Source organism: Amphibalanus amphitrite, unplaced genomic scaffold (assembly GCF_019059575.1).
Source record: "Amphibalanus amphitrite isolate SeventyFive unplaced genomic scaffold, NRLGWU_Aamphi_draft 000051F_arrow, whole genome shotgun sequence".
Taxonomy (NCBI): Eukaryota; Metazoa; Arthropoda; class Thecostraca; order Balanomorpha; family Balanidae; genus Amphibalanus; species Amphibalanus amphitrite.
In genome coordinates, this window is record NW_024881547.1 from 1,353,323 (window position 1) to 1,361,272 (window position 7,950).

The following is a 7,950-nucleotide window of genomic DNA, read 5'->3' on the forward strand; positions in this document are numbered from 1 at the left end:
CAGGGCCTTGCATGGAATCGAAAATAATTTTTGCCGGCAGCAAAAGTTTTTCGAGAAAAACGTAAAAAACGTGCGTTGCGAAATCGCAACGAAGGGCACACCGGGCGCCATCAGCGTTGCGAAAACGCAACGACGGGCACATCAGACGGACATAAAGTACACTAAACCGCCGTATATGCTAGTTTGTTTTAACATATATTTCACGAACTGTTGAAAACTATTGCTTGAGAATGCGGAACCGACATACCGTGCCCACTCTTAGCAAAAAATGAACCTATCCGGCTTTCACAAATTACCCGCGTAAGGCGTAGCGCGTCATAACAACTCGGCTTGAAGTGTCTCCCAGGACCCATTTATCACTTTCACACCTAATCCAAAATTTTCATTGTCCCACTCTCAGCGACCTTCACACTTGTAACCTCTTTCTCGAGACAATGCCAGGGCAGACTGGTGATTCGACGCAGTTCACAGTTTCCAAGTGTTCCGTCAATCCGTCCTTTCCATCTTCAGGATAGTAGAATCCTTCTCCTTCATGCCTCAACCCCTGTTTTGAGCTGGACGGGCAACTATATCGCATTCGAGCAGCTCACATAGGAGCACAGGTCTGTAGCCGGATACAGAAAGTGCTTGGGAGGGGGGGGGGGGCTGGTTCACGGGTGCCTGGATGGATGGGCTCAGCCTCGACGATTCACCATGCCCGCTCAGACCAATGTTTTCCGTTATTCCAATAATGCTTCCAGCTCTAAAATGGTCTAATTAGACAAAAGGCCTACCCTCAGTAAACAAACAAGCAATGCTTCACATCAACCACCTTATCAATCCGTGCAAACCATGAATTCTAAAAATAAACTATTATTTTCCAGACGCCCTCATCATCCCTGCCGAAGGAGTCTGTTGCCCCCCCCCCCCCCCGAGGGGGCATATCCCACATTTGCCGACTCTGGGAGTTATCTTTTCTAACGTAAGGGCCAGCGGATTGTATCCAAAGAATGACAATGCCTTGCCTATCTGTCGTCTGATACCAGACTACGTCCCCATTATTTAGTACAAAGTAGATCCAATTTTCAAAGTACCTCGCTATCTCTCAGCTCCGTTAGCATCGCCGACCGTTTGATGCAGGTCCTTTTCCTACCATGCGATTTTCAGATGCTCGAAAACCAATTGCTTAGTGAACAGCCCGATAATCTGCGAGGGAAAAAGAAATGAGTGTTTGATAGCTGTTTAAGTGAGTTAATGTGAAACGTGTCGCAACATTCACGTGCAAATGCACCTTGCACTTTACGTACCTAAACATCCCTCACGACTACAGAACGAGAGGGGGGAGAGAGAGAGAGAGAGAGAGAGAGAGAGAGAGAGAGAGAGAGAGAGAGAGAGAGAGAGAGAGAGAGAGAGAGAGAGAGAGAGAGAGAGAGAGAGAAAGAGAGAGAGAGAGAGAGAGAGAGAGAGAGAGAGAGGGAGGGAGGGAGGGAGGGAAGGAGAGAGAGTTGGGGGAGCGTGGAAGAGAGGGAGGAAGATTGGGGAGAGAAGGAAAGAACCCACAACGTATCACAAGTGAAGTCTATTTGATGTTCCTATACTTCCGCTGCCCTGCCAATTTGCCCCTCGTTGCGTTTTCGCAACACCCCTGTCTTTCCGATGTGCCCAACGTTGCGTTACCGCAACACGACTGTAATCATATTTGAAAATAGTCACAAACCCTATTTGCAGCAGAATTTGTTAATAAAATGCATATTCTAGCTATTGTAGGGACTCTGCAGAATATGTTCACACATTATTCATTACGATATAATTAATCACTTAATCTACTTATTTTGGTTTTCGTGACGTCATCACTGACGGGACCTACGACTTCCCTCTGGGAGCTCTGGACGGTAAGTTACCGGCCGCACAGACTTGTAAGTGCGTAGCATCATGCGCGCAACCATGCTAAACGCGCTGAAACTTGTCTCATCGGTGAGACGCCATTATACACTTCTCAAGATTTGATCACGTCGACGCTTGCTTGTGTTGCGAAAACGCAACGAAGGGCGTAAATGGGTTAACCAGTATAACGCCTTTTGGGGCGACTAACGGAGCGAGCGAGAGGGTGAGCCTTGCACGTGCGAAATTTCGAGGGGGTACCTCCAGTTGACTTGTGCACGGCACCCTACTAACCGGTCTCTAGCGATGTGCCGAATTTGAGCACAATCGGCCCAGCCGTTCTCGAGATCTGGAAGCGGCACCCTGCACGTGCGCACGTGCAAAATGGGTCCCAACTGACTTTTGCACGGCACCCTTCTAACCGGTCCCTAACCATGTACCAAATTTGAGCGCCATCGGTCCAGCCGTTCTCGAGATCTAGAATCGACCCCTGCACGTGCGCACGTGCAGCAGCACCCCAACTCTGGCACATGGATATGCAATGCCTAGTGGGTGCCTACCTACATGCCAACTTTCAACGCAATCGGCCAAGTAGTTACGGAGATATTGCAACAATTACAAAAGTGACACCTCTTCGTTTTGCACGTGGCACGTGCATAAGGGGTCACCCACATGCATCGGGAATAGTCCAATACTTGGTAGAAGGAATGAAGCTACCCTACAAAAATTACCGCGTGTAAATCGGTCAAGTGGTTGCTGAGATATAAGCCTCGCAAAAGCGTGACCACGGCCGGCCGGCCGGCCGGCCGCTCATACTCAGAAATTTCCGTTAATCTAAGGAAAGACTACGCTCGCTTCGCTCGCTCCGTAACCAGTAAAACGCCTTTTGGGCGAAGGACGAGCGAGCGAGATAGTGAGCCCTGCACGTGCGGAAGGGCGAGAGGGTGCTTCCAACGGGCTTGCGCAAAGCACCCTTCTAACTGGTCGCTAGCGGTGTGCCAAATTTGAACGCAATCGGCCCAGCCGTTCCTGAGATCTGGAAGCGGCATTCTGCACGTGCGCACGTGCAAACGGGGTCCAAAATGACTTTTGCACGGCACCCTACTAACTGGTCCCCAACCGTGTACCAAATTTGAGCGCAATCGGCCCAGCCGTTCTCGAGATCTGGAAACGCCCCCTGCACGTGCGCACGTGCAGTAGCACCCTAACCGCAACACATGGGAATGCATTGCCTGGTGGGTGCCTACCTGTATGCCAAGTTTCAGCAAAATCGCCCCAGTAATTACCGAGTTACTGAAATGGGAACAAATTTGGCACCTCCTATTGTTGTATTTTGCACGTGCACTAGGGGTGACCCACATGCATCGAGAGTATCCTATTTTGGGTAGAAGGGATGCTGCTACCCTATAAAAATTACCGCAAGTCAATCGCCCAAGCGGCTGTTGAGATATGAGCCTCTCAAAATCACTACTTTTGCAAAACAGCTTGAACACCCTTGACTTTTCACGTGGCACGTGCCACGACGGTCACTGAGATGTATCAAAAGTAGTCAATTACGGGGTAGAAGGGATGGGGCTACCCAACAAAAAAGACCGCAGGCCAATCGGTCCAGCGGTTGCTGAGATATAAGCCTCTCAAAAGCGTTACAGGCCGGGCCGGGCCGGGCCGGGCCGGGCCGGGCCGCTCATACTGAGATTTTTCCGTTATATTGAAAAGACTCACTTCGCTCGCTGCGCTCGCTCGCTCGTAAAAAGACTCGCTTCGCTCGCTGCGCTCGCTCGCCCGTAATTAAAATTAAAAATTTATATTGTTTATTTTGTCATTGACTTTTCGGAAAAAAAAAAAACGGAATATATTTGATAGAACACATGGTTATGACTTACTCTAGCAAGTTTTAGCCAGATAGCTTCAAAATTGGCCAAGTTATACGCATTAAAGCAAAAATTTCACAATTATACATTTTTCAAATCAATTTTTCAGTAGGCATTTGAAATAGTACACCGATATAAATAGCACCGTCGTGTTCCGAGCTCAAACTGCATCCGATAGACACGTTTTTGGTTAAAAATTTCAATTTTAAAATTTGACCTTTTTTATCTGAAAGTGGCCTGACCTAAGCTAAATTCAACTCAAAATGACCTCGAATGACATAAAGTACAAACGATATCGAATTCGAAATATATGGCCTAAATGGACCATAAAACATGTGTCACGTGACCGATGCATGATATAAGATTTCCGTGACCTGTGATGATCTGACCCTGACCTGAAAATCAAAGTACAAGCTTGGTACCCTCAGGGTATCTAAAGCATCTGTTCACGAGTGTGTAAACAAAAACTGAGCCTGGTCTGACTTGTAAGACGGCAGCCAGAGCCCAAAATGTGAAAAGCAAATATCGATAATTTTTACTTTGCCCTGACTTGTGACGTCATCGGTGACCTCGAGGTCAATGAAATAAGGTTCTGCTCGACAGTTTTTCCGGAGCTGTCAGACGCCGTTTGAATTTTGACGATCGGCCCGGTAGTTTCGGAGTTAGGAGGTGGGGCTATGAATATCCTCCCTCCCCCCCCCCCCCCCTGCAGGTCGTGTTATACGCAGACCTAAATGGGGCGCGGTTTAAAGATGAAAGATGCCCTGTTCTTTAAATCTGTTCTCATGTTTGACCACATCATCCATATCCCATAAAAAGAAGAAAGACGAAACTCTTGTCACCGAGCAATCTTGTGTTCGACTCATACTGTCACATCCAATGCTCGTCGTACCGTCCTTGTTTTCCGCGACGCCATCTTTCTTGAACCACGCTGCTATCGATACTTCACAAAACCTCCGTCAATGGTAGTCAGAGAACGAGCGGTCGCATCTCCCGACGCAGTTCTTACGCAACAGCGGAATGGTATCGCATCGCGCGCGGCGCTAGATCAATAGTGTACCCGTGCGGGGTGCGGCCCGACCGGGCTATGCTCCCACCGGGGGGTATCTGGTGACCCACGACAGTCTGTCGTGAACCATCCTGATAGCTATGGCAACGGGCGAGGCTGGAATCGATTTTATGGCTGGATTTTGAGTGATATTTTGCCCATTGGATTAGGACAGGCTGTTCACGTGACCACCACCGCATGAGGTCATGGAGCAGCGCCGTTTCAGTACCATCCCTCAGCCAAATATGCATAATAACGACTTAGCAGCAACAAGCGACAAAGTCCGCAGGAGGTATTTGAAACATCCTCAAAATAATATACCTCATAGAACTGTTAATTAATCAAGTTTAACGGAAATAGTCTAAGTCGAATTGATTTACGAAACAAGACAAATAGCTCACTGGTCGTAAACATAAGAGATAGCGTAATCGATCGACTTTCTGACACTTTTGGATAGCGTCGCCTGACTCCAAAACTTCACTGTACCTAAGTACCAATGAGGGGCGTGGGGATTTGGCCCCCTTGTATCTTCTTTCTGTTCTTACTAAAAACCAGTCTGAGCCAGGAACGTTAAAATTTGTGACTTTTCCCGCCCTTCATTGGAAATATTGCATCACACTTTTGACTTCTCAATGATATGTTGTTCCCAAAGTTAGACTCAGCCGAAATTCGTCGCTGATAACCACTTGCTTTGACTAGCATCAGTTGCCGTTTTCAAGTAGAGGAAGGTGGAAAGGGCTGATATGGTGTGATATTCGGCGATACTTTCGCCGAATATCGCTGACATGCCTGGTAAATGACATCCACAGTCTGTTCCTGGGATAACAAATGCAGATCCATCAAATACTGAGCATTCATCACCTGTCACATAAAATTATAAATCACCATAAATCCTTAGCACTGATCAGTGAGCACCACTCATAATTACCTCCCCATACTTCTCCAATGTTCACAAGGGAACCTAGGCATAGGAGTTTTGACACAAAAGCTAATTGATCTGTGAATTTCAGGGAAACAGGATCTCAAAATTGGAATAGGCACACATCATCCTTTTAGCTGCCAGCTTTATCACCTTGGTTATTGTGAAACATTTCAACCTGGCGTTGCATCATTTTCCTACAAGTTTACACCTGAGGGGCTTACTGAAAAATGTTTGTTCAAAAGGTCTTTTTATCACCTGTCACACTATCAGCTTGGAGTCTTAAGAACCTGGTCCATTTAGTTTTGTTGACAGTTTTGAGACACTCATGCTGACCACATCATGGCTTTCAGAGCCTCATTTCCCACTTTGAATTAAGAATGATGACTGGAGCATTTCTGGCTTCCAATACCTAGTTTAACAACTTCAAATTTCAAAATTATTATAAAACGTCTTTACCCCAAACTTTGCTCTCATCCCAACATTTCTAGTGGCTCTCAAACATCATGCTTGAGTAAGATGTATTGTGCCCAATTCAATGAGCTCCATACTTAATGTCTAACAGGAAATGAAGCTTTGAGCAGACCTTACTGAATTTGCTAGGTACCTCCACCAGTTGTCATGCATGAATGTTAAGAATGAACTGAAGACACTCATGTATGTCCAAGGGTGCCTTGTTAAAATGCTGAGATAGTATCTTGCACTACCTACACAACAAATCCAGACAGGCAGATTGCTGAGCCAAATATCAATTAAATGCTAGCATTTATGCAGGTACATAAAATTATGAGACAACTCAGTTGTGCCAAAAAAAAATTGAAACAAAAATCCTTTCAGAAAATCTTTCATGATTGGGTTACCATTAGGTTTGTTGTTTAATACCTTGATTATGCACACCATCTAAATAAGTACCTGATATCTAGTAAATATATTGCACCTTTTCATATTCTGAGAAAGGGTCAGGTCAGGGCAATCCATATTTTAGTTTAACAGTAGGTAGCTCCGAAAGGATAATAAAAGTATGTTAGACTGCAAACAGAAGTTCTGACAGTGGAATCACAAGAAAAATTAAGTTATGGTTGTAAAATAAATAGCATAATGGTTTATCTACAACCAGTCTTTAGTTTTATTGTGTGGTATCATTTCAATCAATTAATATCAAAGAACTAGGTAACTTTCAAAATATTAATACAAAATACAAATGCTCAACTTCCCTGGAAATATAATTGCATTGGCCCTGAAATTAAATATAAGGAGAAAATAGTACTCCTACTCCTGATAAGGAGAAAACAATGGATTTTTAGTGAATGACAATTGAAATTGGTAAAATCTGCACATATTACATGCCAACTATCTGTTATAAATAAGTCGCAGCATCCATATTAAACTGAGACTGGAAAATTGATACTTAGAAAGATACAATTTACAAAAACATGAACTTATGAGTAACCAGGAAGCAGTCTGCTTTTGTCTTGTTCTTGTTACTTGAATATTACTACTGCCCTTAAAGTTCAAACAAATACAAATAAAGTTATGAAATATGAACAAATATTGCTGTTCCCATATCATATTTTTATAACTCAGAGAAATAGAGAGTCATGCTGTCTCTTATTAAATGATTAATTTCTGTTTACACTTTTACAGTTTGAGAAGTTGAGCTGTCAAATATAATTGGCCGAGCAGTCACCTTGAAATTGACTTTTGGTACCTTCTGTTTGTGGACACAGAACCTGAAACAGGAAGTCAAAGAAAAAATTGATAGAAACAAAAATATTTTGAAGGAAAAAAGACAGATTCAACAAAAATATATCTCTCAACTGACACTAGGAACACACATTCTGCTTCATGAAATGCTCCAGGACAGCCATCTTTGACCAAATGAAATGTGCTTTTCCACATAACACAATCAGAAATTGAGGTTCTGGGTTGAAAATCTGAAAAGCCCCATTAAAAACCTTTCATGTACTGAGGGGGCAGGAAATACAGGAAAAAATTGAGCGTAAAATACATAAAACAAAAGAACTAAAACCTAAAAGGTAGGCAAAAGTGACGCACATACAAAAGTCCTCTTTTATGTAACTCACCCTAATAAGAGGTCACAGATAGCCTTATATCTAAACTTAAAAGCTTCCTCGAATTCTTCTTCAACAGTTTTATACCAAAAACGAGCACAGAAAGCAAGTATTCCCGAAAATATACAACGACGCGGACACCAGACCACCCTCACGCTCCGCGATGCCCTCGGGTCGTGA

At 44.3% G+C, this 7,950-nt stretch overlaps 1 protein-coding gene across 2 annotated transcripts in view; it reads right to left on the reverse strand.

Moving 5' to 3' along the window:
- Positions 1 to 7,950, reverse strand: part of LOC122377835 (E3 ubiquitin-protein ligase TRIP12-like) — an 84,427-nt gene extending 76,477 nt beyond the window's left edge. For both annotated transcript variants that reach the window (XM_043358311.1, XM_043358310.1), the window contains exon 1: positions 7,783 to 7,950. The gene's annotated coding sequence lies outside the window, so the exon portion shown is untranslated. The remainder of the gene's footprint in view (positions 1 to 7,782) is intronic.